A 15,359-nucleotide genomic window follows, 5' to 3' on the forward strand; every position below is an offset into this window, starting at 1 on the left:
CTATATAATAAGAACGTTGTGGCTCTAAAGAAAGAAATTGAAGAAGAAACCAGAAAATGGAAAGATCTCCCATGCTCTTGGATAGGTAAGATAAACATGGTAAAAATGACAATCTTGCCAAAGCAATCTACAGATTCAATGCAATCCCCACTAAAAGCCCACCACAATTCTTCACCGACCTTGAATGGATAATAATCAATTTTATATGAAAAAAAAAAAAGATCCAGGATAGCCAAAACAACGCTAGACAATAAAAGAATTCAGGAGACATCACCATTCCTGACTTTAAGCTCTAATACAGAGCTATAGTTCTGAAAACAGCCTGGCTTTGGCACAAAAATAGACAGGTAGACCAATGGAATCGAATTGAAAATCCTGATATTAACCCACACCCCTATGAACACCTTATTTTCAACAAAACAGGTAAAATTATACAATGTGGCAAGGCCAACATCTTCAACAACTGGTGCTGGCACAATTGGATTAGGGTTTGTAGAAGACTGCAGATAGACTCATGTCTATCGCCATGCACAAAACTCAAGTCCAAATGGAACAAAGACCTCAACATCAATCCTGCCACATTCAACCTATTAGAAGAGAAAGTAGGAGGTACCCTTGAACAAATTAGTATAGGAGACTGCTTCCTGAACATCACTCCAGGTGCACAGACACTGAGAGGAACAATTAATAAATGGTACCTCTACAAACTTAGAAGCTTCTTTAAGGCAAAAGACACAGTGGACAAGACCAAACGCCAGCCCACAGACTGGGAAAAGATTTTCACCAATACTACATCCGACAAAGGACTGATGTCCAAAATATACAAAGAACTCAAGAAACTAGTCAACAAATCACCAAATAACCCTATTAAAAAATGGGGTACAGAACTAAAGAAAGAATTCTCAATAGAGGAAATCAAAAAGGCTGAAAGACACTTAAGAAAATGCTCCACATCCTTAGCTATCAGGGAAATGCAAATCAAAACAACTTTGAGATACCATCTTACTCCTGCCAGAATGGCTAAAATTAGAAACAAAAATGATGACTCATGTTGGAGAGGATGTGGAGAAAGGGGAACACTCCTCCAATGCTGGTGGGAGTGCAAACTCATACAGCTATTTTGGAGATCAGTATGGCGGTTCCTCGGGAAAATGGGAATTAGTTTACCACAGTACCCAGCAATCTCCCTCTTTGGCATATACCCAAATGATCCACACCCAGGCAACAAATACATCTGTTCACCTATGTTCATAGCAGCACTATTTGTAATAGCAAGAACCTGGAAGCAATCTAAATGTCCATCAAGTGAAGAATGGATAATGAATTTATGGCACATCTACACAATGAAATACTACTCTGCAGAAGCAAATAATGGTATCTTGAAATTTGCAGGCAAGTGGATGGCACTTGAAGAAACCATCCTGAATGAGGTAACCCAGTCACAAATATAGGAACACAGTATGTACTCACTCATATATGGATTTTAGACTTAGATCAAAGGATCACAACACCAGAGGAACTAGGATACAAGGTGTATTTTAAGAGACTCATATGACAATTCCCCCAGAGCTCAGGGGAAGTGGGGGGGGGGCAGTAATCGGAGAGAGAAGTAGGAGAAATCGAGGGGGAGGAAAGCAAAACGTGTTACCAGGAAGATTGAACCTGTTTAGGAATAGAAGACAGAAAAGAGAGAAAGAGAGAGAGACAGAGAGATAGATAGAGAAAATAAAATAGGGAGCCAATATTGGTTTGAAGATAAAATTGAACACAAAGAAAGGTCTAGAGAACAACAAGACTGCTGCCAACTAACAATTTGTGCTACCGTGGAAAGGCTACAATAATTGCCCTTCCCGAAGAGTGAGATCAACAACTAACTTATCCATGGAGCCCTCAACTAATGTTGGAAACAGGATCAAACACCCATACATAAACACTGAGTCAAAGTAGAACTCAGATGCAGGTGGAGAGGACAAGACCGGGTGGTAGAAACACATAGAGACAGCTTACCTGAACAAGGAGGAGCTAATGGGGCACCAGAGTGATACCTGGGAAGCCAGCATGGGACTGACTCAGGCCCCCTGAATATGGGTCTCAGCCAGAAGGACTGAGCAGTCTAAGGGACCTCAGACAGTGGAGCCAGGCTTTATCCATGGTGCACAAAAGGACTTTGAGAACACATCCCCCATGGAGGGATAACTGCCTTAATCTAGAGACAGGAGAGAAGCCCTAGTCCCTACTTTATATGAACTATCAAACCTACATTACCCCAAATGGATGTCATTCCCCTACATATGTAATAGGGCTGGGGGGGGATGGGAGGGGAGGTTGGTTAGAATGCATGTGACAGGGTAAAAGGGAGGGAAGAAGAGAGGGAGGAAAGGAGTGAAGGAGGGATGGAGGGAGCGAGGGAGCGAGGGAGAGGGTACTAGGATCAACATGTACAATAATAAATGAAATGAAAAAAATGCTTTGACTCCAAAATTTAAGTTCAAGGACAAGTTACTGGGGAAAAGGGTTTCTATTTTTGTTTCCACAGAAAATGAAAAGATGTGGATTCCTTCCGGACTAATGTCGTTTGATCAAGCCAGACCACCAGAAACCTACCAGTTGATCCTACATTCAAAACAGCTGGACAAAGCAGCCTTACAGAATACAGCCAGGATTTCTGAATCTTCTTCGAATCCCCCATGACAGCACTCCTTACCAGCAGGAAGTAGTTTGGAAAGAACAACGCCCAAATTCCCAAATATTGTCTATAAATGTTTGTTTACATTTAAATGGACTTGGTTATAAAAAAAAAAAAACTTCCTAAAAAAAAAAAAAAGTTTTGCAGAACTAACCCATGAATTCTCAACAGATAAAGCACTTAATGAAATATTTAACATCTTTACTTATCAAGGAATCAAGAAAATGCATATGAAAACTACATTGAGTTTTAATTTATACCAGTAAGAATGTCTAAAATCAATACAAATAATGTCACTCCATTCCAGTCAGGATATGAGTAAAGAAGACTATGTACTTACTCAGTGCTAATGGGAACGCAAACATGTAAATCAGTGTGAGGATTCATCAGAGAGCTAACAAATGATTTACCTCAACATCTAGCTATAATTATGTTTTGACATGTGCCCAAAATTTTCATATTCTATTGTAGAGATAGTTGCTCATCCACATTCATTGCTGCTCTCTGCAAAATATTCAGAAAACAGCCTAGATATTTGTCAACTTATGAATGGATAATGGAAATGATACATTTATAAAATGGAATATTATATAGCTGTTAAGAAAATGAATTGGTGAATTTATTAGTTAAATGGATAGAGCAACAATACATAACAATAAAACATAAGTAGTATATTTTTGTCTCATACATGATGTTACCTATTAAATATTTGAAAAACAATCTATCAGTCCTATAATGACAAAGGTTTGATACAGAATAAAGGAATAATAGGGAAGAATCTCTCTAAGCAGAAAAAATAGAACATAGTGTTATGATTAGATAAAGGGAAAACTAGAGTTGGAGAATAAACTTAAAAGGGATAGGAGAGAAATTCAAGAATGAAATGGAATATGGGGTAGCACAACCAACATCAAACCCATTTGAAAATTTCCATGAATACTTATTTCTGTAGATATATTTTTATATAGTTGTGAAAGAAATCTAAGTGGAGTTACCAAATAATTTGGGACGAAATGTCTCAACTATAGATCTTATGTCACTAAGTAGAACCTCCAGTGTAAGGAATGGTTTACATTTTGTCAAATTATTAGCAAAAGGGGTCCATGGAAACCCAACAAACATCGATGGTTATTAAAACTGCAAGAGAATAAACCCAAGTAACTTATAAATGTAGCCTAATTTGAATAATGCCTGATTCTTTAACAGTGTAATTAAAAGTCAGAAGTGCCTGGAAGAATGGACTCCAAATTCTGTAAGACCTCAATTGTCATCCCAGAATATTTTGCTCAGGAAAACTCTATTGAAAGTAAAAGTGAAATTTAAAGTGTTTCATTATAACAACTGTAAAGAATTTATGATAATTAATCCAGCTCTGCAGAAAATCCTGGAGCAACACTTGGCTCTGAAGAGAAGGATAAACATATCCAAGGTAGAACAGGAAATCAATAAAATGTCCCATGGGAGGTATAAGAAAGTATCACAAAGCAGTATGACTGAAATTAATGCACAGTTTTTAATATTAACTTTTAATATTGACAGTCTCCATTCTACAATTGAGAGACATGGGCTAGCTCCCTGGGTTAGAACACAAGATCTATTTTTGGCTACCTTCAAAACACATACCTAAATATCAAGGGATTCATCACCTTAGGGTAAAAGGATGACAATATTAGTCCAAGTAATTTCCAAGCACTTTCATATGCCTCTCTTGGAAATAAAGAGCAACCAAGTGTCTAATATTTGACAAAATATTAATTAAACTGCAAGCAAAAATGTTTCTGAAGGGACAAGGAAGGTGACTTTTAGGGGAAATTGGTGGTAAATTGGTAGATAGGGATGAGAAATCCAGCCTCTTGAGATGGCTACTTCTTGTTCCTAGAAGGCAGGAGAAATGTCAGAAATGTCTGGATGGTTAACTAAACAGGACAAATAGGGAAAACAGATGGACTCAAGGACCAAATAAAACACTACACAAAGAGTCCCTGTATTAGAATCCCAGCTATAGGGACTCTCCAACTCCACTTTCTCTTGTGGCTTGATCCTTTGTCTTTCCTGGGTATTCCATTTGTTGTATGTCCTAGGAAAGGATCTCAGATTTGCCCTAGTTGAACATCAATATCCCTATTACAAGTTCATAGGATATTAGCAATCCAAACATACACTGGTCAAATATCTAGTAATAGGTTATTTTCATATGTACCTGAGGTAAAAATTAAAGTAAGATAGTACTAGAAAGTTTAATATACCTAGTATTCCGGTAATCGCCAGAGAAGTCATAGATAGACACTGATATGTGAAGACCATGTGAAGATACATATATAGGTAGAAGAAAGTAGCAAAGACTGAGGTGCTGGATCTGCATATCCAGATACTAACAAACTAACATACTAAAACTTTATCAGTAACCACTGCCATGAGAGGGAGTAGGAGGGAGGGAAGGAAAAAGAGAAGTTGCTCATGAAGCAAAATCCTACTAATAACATAATTTCGCCATTGGCATCCAAAAATATGGAACAAATTTCTGCTTTAAGCATAACATCCTGTGCTATTAAAGAAGCAGGAATGTGATTTACCTACTCTCTGCCAAAGGTCATCTCATCCAGGGCTTTCTTTCCATAGACTTCACATTGCTTGTGTCTTTGTAAACAACTCAAGTTCATGGAATTGCTCAGTATTTCATAGGAGTTGCTTCCTGTACCAAGAACATTCTTTCTTTATTGCACGATTAAAGTTCAAATGAAATGTCTTGTCTTTTTTTTTTCCTTTCTGAGACTAAACAAATTAGGCTGGTTTGTAGGGCCATCTGATCTTTGCCTTCATAGAATTAATTTTTATTTATAATTAAATACCTATTGTATTTTTATTCATAGGTTGTTCTAATCAGCAAAATAAGCTGTGATGTCTGAGTCAACTTAACTTTCTTTCCTATTGTGTTTGTCAATATGTTTTACTCTGTATGGGAATGTGTTTATAGAATCAAAGAAATTTTATTCAGATTATCAAAATTTTATTTATGAAAATAATATCTAGAAGAAACATAGAAGACTTACCCTTCAAGTTCTCTACTCTGAGTCTAAAGTAGTCTTAATTCCATCTCTAATCCTAAGTACATACCTAGGAAAACAAATAAAAACCATTCCCATACTGCCATAACATTGCTGAGTCTAAATGGAATGATTTAACTGAACGCTAAAAGAAAATGAGAATTTATCTTTTGAGAATGGGTTGATAGGTCATTGATAGATACAAAAACTAAAGGCATATATACTCTATATAAAGTTACATATTCTATAAGCATAAAATGCATTCTGTCTCCACTTTACCAGATATTATTATCTTATAATGCACACCACCCACAGTAGCTCATTATAGATAGAATGATAATACTGTGGTTCTAAGGCAGAATCAAAACTTCCCACATACTATCTGTCAGGGTCAATCTCCTAAAGTCCTTGATTTCTGCCAAAGAAACAGAATTTGTTTTCTGGTGAGTCATTTCAGGCATAAAGATTCTTTCACAAAAGATGTCCTCGCTATACTCTTTTCTATGCCCAAAGGTTCTGTGACTGTGTACATAATGAATTATGAGTCACAACCAAATATTAAACACAGAATCATTTCACTGAAAGTTTTATGTGCTCATTCATAAGGGTTGTATTTGTATCAATATTTCCTTCTGGAAAATCTGAAGTAAAATCAATGACCTCATTTTTTAATGTCTCCATGGGTAAGTACATAGCATATGCCAAGATATCCAGGCAGGCTTGAATCAATAGTAACCTTATGTTATCTTAGCTCCCCATAGGCATGCTTTCCTAGGTACCTACAGTAAGTTCTTTGTAAATTTGATAAACATATAATTTGTCAATATATACCTATCTGTATTGCTAGCAATTTACTCTTTATACACGGATGTGTATAACTGAAGCTATGTACAATGAAACTATTGAGAGAAGAAGTGGTTGACAGTACTTTGTCACAATCTTACGTTTTTATTCTTAGAGAAAATAAACTATTCTGAGGATATCTGCCAGTGTGCTCACATTGCTTGTGTAACAGGCATGAATACCAATCCTTTCAGTAGAATGTTGAGCCAACTGCACAAATGTATCACTTGGGATGTGATTTCCCATGTGCTCTTTATCAAATCTCTTGTTGAGATTTGCCTCATAATGGGAAGTGGCCTATAGCAGATCATTAGTGATATGTGACAACACAGACAGAAGAGTACTGGGTATAAATGTTCATTCCATCAGAGATCAAAATGCTTTAAATTCATGTGTGCAACCTGTCAATGGTCACAAGAGACTGGTGGTTCTTAAATTTTTAAGGCTGTGACACTTTAATACAGATCCTCATGTTGTAGTGACTCCCAATTCTAAAATTATTTTGTTGCTACATCATAACTTACTTTTGATGCCATTGTGAATTGTAAAGTAAATATGATATCCAGTGTATATATAATGTGTGTCCCCTTTGAAAGGTTTGTTGGCGCCCAGTGGGGTCATGACCCACAGACTGAGATGTGTTGCCTTAGACTAATTTTGCTGAAAGGCATTTCAAAAGAATGACAGATGATTGTTACGCAGGTTTCCCACCAGGTTGCACAGCAGAGTCAGCCCAAAATAACAAATAAAGAGACTGTATTAGATATAAAGCCATTGGCCAATTATTAGCACTTATTACTGGCAAGCTCTGTCTTAAATATTAGCCTATTTCTATTAATCTAAGTGTCTATTAATCTAAGAGGTCTAATCTTACTGGAGAAAGGGTCTGGCCCTCTTCTCTCAAGTCCCTACATCTTGACTCTCCTCCACTACAACTCCCAGAATCCCCATTGTCTCCTAGTCCCACTAATCTTGCCTTTCTATTTGCCAACAGTGCTTCATTCATTGACCAATAAGAGAAACATATTTATAGAATGACATCTTCCATCAGATGATCACAAAACAACCATGTGACTTGAAAATAGAAATATTAATTTTCTGATCACAGATTAATGATATAAAAAAATACATTTTAGAAGGTATTGGAAGTGCCTTGAAATTCCAGAGTAATAAATAAATACATACATACATACATACATAATTTTTGCTTTTAAGCAACAAATATTCTGCCATAAATCTTGGTCTTCCCACTGTGGAGTTCAAGTTCAAATAAGTTTTCTATTATTTAATACAGAATATATGTTTTCCCATTTGTATTTAAATTTGAAAAAACTTGTTTTACATGTTAATCCCAGGTCCCTCACCCTCCCATCTTCCCAACAAAACACAGTTCATCTCCTATCTGCTCCCCAGAGTGGGTGAGGACTTCCATCGGGAGTATTACAAGACTGTCATATCATTTGGGGCAGGGTCAAGGCACTCCCCCATGTGTTTAGGCTGAGAGGGTATCCCTCTATTGTGGGATAGCCTCACAGAGTCCATTCATATACTAGGGACAAAACTGATCCATAACTAGAGGCCCTTTTCCTCAAATTAAAAAACAAAGGATGGTCTTAAGAACATACCACTGCCAAAAACAAATGTAAACAAATAAGCATTAACAATCAATGGTCCTTACTCTCCCTCAACATTAATGGTCATAACTTCCCTATAAAAAGACACAGGATAACAGAATGAACAAAAAGATAGAATCCATCCATCTCCTGCTATAAGAAACACATCTAAGCTTCAAAGATAGACATTACCTCAGGGTAAATGGTTGAGGAAAGATATTCCAATCAAATAGAACCAAGAAGAAAGCAGATGCAGCTATCCTAATATCTAACAAGTTAGACTTCAAACCAAAATTAATCAAAAGAGATGAAGACAGTCATTTCGTATTCATTGCAGGAGAAATCCATCAAGACAAAGTCTCAATTCTGAACATCTATGCCCCAATACAAAGGAACTCACATTTATAAAAGAAATGATACTAAAACTAAAACTTCACATAAAACCTCATACACTTATAGTGGGAAATATCAACACACTATTCTCACCACTAGACAGGACCACCAATCATAAACTCAACAAAGAAACTACAGAACTAACAGAACTTATGTCTCAACTGGATTTAACAGACATCTATAGAACATTCTATCCAAACAGAAAAGAGTATACCTTCTTCTCTGCTCCACATGGAACCTTCTCTAAAATCTACCACATACTAGGTATCATAACAAAACTTAACAGATAAAAAGAATAGGAATAGTCCCCTGTACATTAACAGACCTTGAAAGTAGTGTTATGGGAGAAGTTCATTGCATTAAGTGCCTATGAATCAAACAGAGGATAGTCACATTAGAAAATTAACAGCACAACTGAAAGCCTTAGAAGAAAAAGAAGCAAACCCCCACCCCCAGAGGAGTAGATGCCTAGAAATAATCAATTTGAAGGCTGAAATCAACAAAGTAGAAACCAGGAAAAAAATACAAAAAAAAAAAAAAAATCAATGCAACAAAAAGAGTAGTTTCTTGAGAAAATCATCAAGATAGACAAACCTTTATCAAAACTAACGAGAAAGCAGAGAGAGTACATGCAAATTAACAAAATCAGAAACAAAAAGGTGGACATAACAATAGACACAGAGGAAATCGAGGCAATTTTCAGGTCATACTTTAAAAACCTGTATTCCACAAAATTTGAAAATGCAAAGAAAATGGACAAGGTTCTGGATAACTATCACTTACCAAAATTCAATCAAGAACTGACAAACAACTTAAATAAACCTATAAACCCCAATGAAATAGAAGCAATCATCAAAAGCCTTCCAACCAAAAAAAAAAAAAAAAAAAAAAAAAAAAAAGCCCAGGGCCTGATTCCTTCCTGCAGACTTCTACCAGAAAATCAAGGAAGAGCAAGTACCCATACTCCTCAAATTATTCCACACAATAGAAACAGAAGGTTCATTACTAAACTCTTTCTACGAGGCCACAATCACCTTGGTGCTCAAGACTCACAAAGAAAAAACTAAGATAGAACACTACAGACAAATATCCCTGATGAATATCGATGAAAAATAATAATAATAAAAAAAACTGGCAAACCAAATCCAGGAATACATCAGAGAAATCATCCACCATGACCAAGTAAGCTTCATCCCTGTGTTGCAGGGATGCTTTACTATATGAAAATCTATCAACATGATCCACCATATAAACAAACTGAAAAAGAAAAACCATATGATCATCTCCCTAGTTGCTAAAAAAGCATTCAACAAATTTCAATACCTTTTCACGATAAAGGTTTTGGATTGATCAGGGATAATGATAAATAAACATAATAAGAGCAATATACAGTAACCCAGCAGCCAACATCAAACTGAATGGAGAGAACCTAAAGGTGATTCCTCTAAAATCAGAACAAGAAAAGTCTGGGCTGTCTTTCCATATCTCTTCAATATTGTAATTGAAGTTCTAGCTAATGTTATATGACAACAAAAGGAGATCAAAGGGATCCGAACTGGAAAGGAAAGTCAAACTGTCTCTATTTCCAAATGGTATGATTGTTTACATAAGTGACCCAATACACTCTACCAGGGAACTCCTACAGCTGATAAGAACCTTCAGCAAACTAGCAGGATACAAGATAAACTCAAAAAAATCAGTAGCCCTAATTTATTCAGATGACAAAGAAATTAGAGAAACATTACCCTTAACAAAAGCCACAAAGGACATAAAGTATATTGGTGTAACACTTACCAAACAAGTGAAAGACTTATATGAAAAAAAATTTGTGGCTCTAAATAAAGAAATTAAAGAAGATACCAGAAAACGGAAATATCTTTCATGCTGTAGAATAGGTAGGATAAATATATTAAAAATGGCAATCTTGCCAAAAGCAATCTATAGGTTCAATGCAATACCCATTAAAATCCAAGAACAATTCTTCACTGACCTTGACAGGACAGTAATCCACTATATATGGAAAAACAAAAGACCCATTCTACAAATACTGTTGGCACAACTGGATGAGGGTGTGAGGAAGACTGCAGTTAGAACCATGTATATCACCATGCACAAATGGATCAAAGAACTCAACATAAATCCAGCCACACTGAACTACTTAGAAGAGAAAGTAGGAGGTATCCTTGAACAAACTGATATAGGAGGTGACTTCCTGAACATAACTCTAAGGGCACAGACACTGATATCAACTATTAATATATGGGACCTCCTCAAACATAGAAGCTTCTGTAAGGCAAAGGACACAGTGGACAAGACCAAACGGCAGCCCACAGACTGGGAAAAGATTTTCACCAATCCTATATCTGACAAAGGGATGATCTCCAAAATATACAAAGAACTCAAGAAACTAGTCAATAAAACACCAAATAACCCTATTTAAAAATGGGGTACAGAACTGAAGAAAGGATTCTCAATAGAGGAAATCAAAAAGGCTGAAAGACACTTAAGAAAGTGCTCATCATCCTTGGCTATCAGGGAATTGCAAATCAAAACAACTTTGAGATACCATCTTACTCCTTCCAGAATGGATAAAATTAGAAACACCAATGACCACTCATGATGGAGAGGATGTGGAGAAAGGGGAACACTCCTCCACTGCTGGTGGGAGTGCAAACTCATACAACCGTTTTGGAGATCAGTATGGCAGTTCCTCAGGAAAATGGGAATTAGTTTATGGGACTTGGCAATCCCCCTCATAATCATATACCCAAAGGATCCACATCCATGCAACAAAGACATGTGGTCAACTATGTTCATGGCAGCATTATTCATAATAGCAAGAACCTGGAAGCAAGCTAGATGCCCCTCAACTGAAGAATTGATAAAGAAGATGTGGCACATCTACACAATGGAATACTACTCTGCAGAAAAAAATAATAGAATCTTGAAATTGACAGGCAAGTGGATGGAACTTGAAAAAACCATCTTTAATGAGGTAACACAGTCACAAAATGAGGAACATGATATGTACTAGCTCGTATAGGGATTTTAGATCTAGAGCAAAGCCTATAATTCATACCACCAGAAGAACTAGGATACAAGTTCTATTCTGAGAGATTCATATATAGTCCCTTACAGATGGGGGGAAGGGACTAGACCCCCAGAGCACACAGGAAGTCGGGGGCAGTGAGTGGAGAAGGAGCTAGGAAAAATAGAAGGGGAGGAGATAAAAGCACATGTGACTAGGAAGATTGAGTCAAGGTAGGAATATAAAACAGAAGAGAGAGAAAAAGAGAGAGAGAGAGCATAAAAGAGGGAGCCAATATTGGCTTGAAGATAAAACTGAACACAAAGAAAGGTTTAGAGAACTACAAGACTGACTCCAACTAACAATTTGTGCAACTGTGGAAAGGCTACCATATTGCCCTTCCTGGATAGTGAGATCAACAACTAACTTGTCCACCATCATGGACCCCTCATGTAGTACCTGGTGGAAACAGAAGCAAATAGCCATAACTAAACAGTGAGTAGAACTAGAATCCAGTTGCAGACAAAATTGAACCCAAAGAAAGGTCTAGAGACCTACAAGACTGCAGCCAACTAACAATTTGAGCATTCGTGGAAAGGCTACCACAAATGCCCTTCCTGGATAGTGAGATCAACAACTAAATTATCCATGGAGCCCTCATCTAATACCTGTTGAAAACAGGGGCAAATATCCATAAATAAACACTGAGTTGAACTAGAACCCAGATGCAGATGGAGAGGACAAGACCATGTTACATAAAACACATAGAGACAGCTGACCTGAACAAGGAGGAGCTAACAGGCCCCAGCTTTATAGCTGGGAAGCTAGCATGGGACTGACTCAGGCCCCCCTAAATATGGGTCTCACCCAGAAGGACTGAGCTGTCTAAGGGAACTCAACAGTGGAACAAGGATGTATCCCTGGTGCACCAAAGGATGTTGTGAACACATCCCCCATAGAGAGATAACTGTCTTAACCTAGAGACAGAAGAGAAGCCCTAGTTCTTACTTCAAATGACCTGTCAAATCTACATGACCCCACCTAGATGGCATTGCCCTACATGTGGAATTGGGGTGGGGGAATGAGAAAGGAGGGTAGTCAGGGTGCATGTGAGAGGGCAGAGAAGATAAAAGTGAGGGAGGGAGGGGGTGAGAGGAACTGGGATCGAGATGTACAAAAATAAATTAAATTAAAAAAAAGAATTAAAACTTTGGGGAAAAAAAAAAAGAATTTTAAATCCCAAAATATGGTCAAAATCTCTTGCCAATTAAAAGTGGAGAATTTCAGCACTATTAACAAAAAGATTACATATATATAGAGAAAGACATTAATATAGGCTTATATCAATGACAACATAAAAATAACACACTTAAAAAAAAATCCAGATGCAGAGGGAGAGGACAAGACCAGGTTGCAGAAACACATAGAGACAGCTGACCTGAACAAGGAGGAGCTAACGGACCCCCAAACTGATAGCTGGGAATCCAGCATGGGACTGACTCATAGCCCCTGAATATGAGTCTCAACTGGAAGGAGTGAGCAGTCTAAGGGACCTCAGTGGAACCAGGATGTATTCCTGGTGCACAAATAGACTTTGTTGACACATCACACAAGGAGGGATACTCCCTTAACCTAGAGACAGGAGAGAAGTCCTTGTCCGTACTTCAAATGACTTGACAGATTTCCTTGCCCCCACCTGGATGACATTGCCCTACATGTGGAATTGGGGTGGGGAATGGGATGGGAATGCTTTCAGTGTGCATGTGAAGGGGGAGAGAGAGTAAGAGGAAGGGAGGGAGGGAGCGAGTGTGAGGGAACTGGTATATACATGCAAAATAAAAACAACAAGAAGAAGAAATACGTAAACAAAGAACTTCAAAAAATTCATTTAATTTTTCTATTCTTTAAAAGTCAATCTTTTATCCCCACATTCTACTGAGGTCTATAGAGTATAGAACAGTATGGGTAATAATCAGATTACACTCCAGTTGCTCGTGTGGCTACTGCATTGTGTAGCCTTTGTCATAGAATCCATTTGGTAGGTATAGACTCAATTTAGTTAAACAGTATTTTAAAGAGATTGACATGCCTTCTTATTTAGCTAAGGAAATCTTTATTTTACTTTGATAATTAGAACATTTTTCTTGGTGATGTCAGTCTTATGCTAGTAAGATGGATGCTACCACATAAGAACTTTATAAACGGCAGTGTGACTCATGTCCAAAACTCTTGATAAATGTAGTTCAATGTTCCTCCAACAGATTGCATAGGTAAAATATTAATTTCATATTGATCACTAGAAACAGAGGACTCATCATTACACAATTCTTTTCATCAAAAAAAAAATCAAGAACATTTTTCACTTTTGTTTTTGTTTTTCCCTGACAAACCTAAGATTAAAGAAATAAACATGAAGGTAAATATACCACTTTTCAAACATACTACTCTAGGATTTATGTATCATGTGTCTAGAAGTTAAGCAATGAAAACAATAAGCTGTCGCTAATACTTCAGGAGGCACTTGACCTTGGGAAACATAGTATTGATAGGTTCCAAAGGGATTAAAAAATACTCCCTTGTCTGGCTCTGTCTTCAGTTACCCTGATGAGCAATTAAAATGCTAATTAAAAACAATCCAAAACTTAAGCAGTCAGAAGGTTATGAAATAATGTACTCATATGTCTTATTATACAGACAGCTAATAAGGTCAGCAAGCAAAGTGTTTCGCAACAAGAATTAAATCATCAGCATATTTTACTGCTAAAATTTATGTTGTCAATGACTGCAATTCTTCATAAATAAATATATATTTCTACTTTTTATTATCAATTTGTTTTAAGACACCTATTTTCATAAATGTTAGGCAATAATATGAAGAGTCTAAGCAATTTCTTAACTTTTGAGTAAAATTTTGGTCTTCCAGGCTCAGTGTTGGTTAATTGAAATATTGATCTCAATTAGCATATTGTTATGGACCATAGGTTTTTCACATTTGTTCTTCTAAGAGCCTCACATTAAATTCTACATCATCTGTCCACAATTAGGCTCAGGAATGTGTTAGGGCAGTTTTGAGTTAACTTTCCTCGTGTTATTTTCTTATTAAATTACTAGCAGCATGATGTTCTTTGTTGACAGTGCACAGACATATATTAAAGTATTTGCTACAGACCCAAAATAGCAGATTTTTAATTAAAAATAGAAATAATTGTCTGAAAGATAAGCTATGTGAGGGAGAGATATGCCTGTTCAGTGTTATAACCTTGAATCCAGATATGGAAAAAAGTACCATTTGTTCATGAAATTCACATTAAAAATTAATTGCTGTAAATTGTTATAGTATGATCCTTTTGTATATTGTGAATATGCATTACTCCCATTGGTTAATAAAATCAAAGCTGTTTGGTCTATGAAAGGCACGATAAGGTTAGACTAACAACCAACCTCCTGAGGACTTGGAGAAAGAGGACAGAATTGGGGGAACCTTGAGCCAGCAGCTAAGTACAGCAGCTAAGCAGCAAGATGCCAGAGGACCAGTAAAGCCACAGCCATGTGGAAATGAATAGATTAATACAAATGAGTCGATTTAAATGTAGGTGCTAGTTAGTAATAAACCTAAGTTATCAGCCAAGCATTCATAATAAATATCCATAAATAATATAAGCCTCTGGCTATTTAAAAGTGGCTATGGGACAGAATGAGACAGAGAAACCTGTGTTTATAATTAATCACGAAAGTTACTCTTAGAAGCTCCA

The sequence above is a fragment of the Phodopus roborovskii genome, unplaced genomic scaffold (genome assembly GCF_943737965.1).
Source record: "Phodopus roborovskii unplaced genomic scaffold, PHOROB, whole genome shotgun sequence".
Classification (NCBI taxonomy): domain Eukaryota; kingdom Metazoa; phylum Chordata; class Mammalia; order Rodentia; family Cricetidae; genus Phodopus; species Phodopus roborovskii.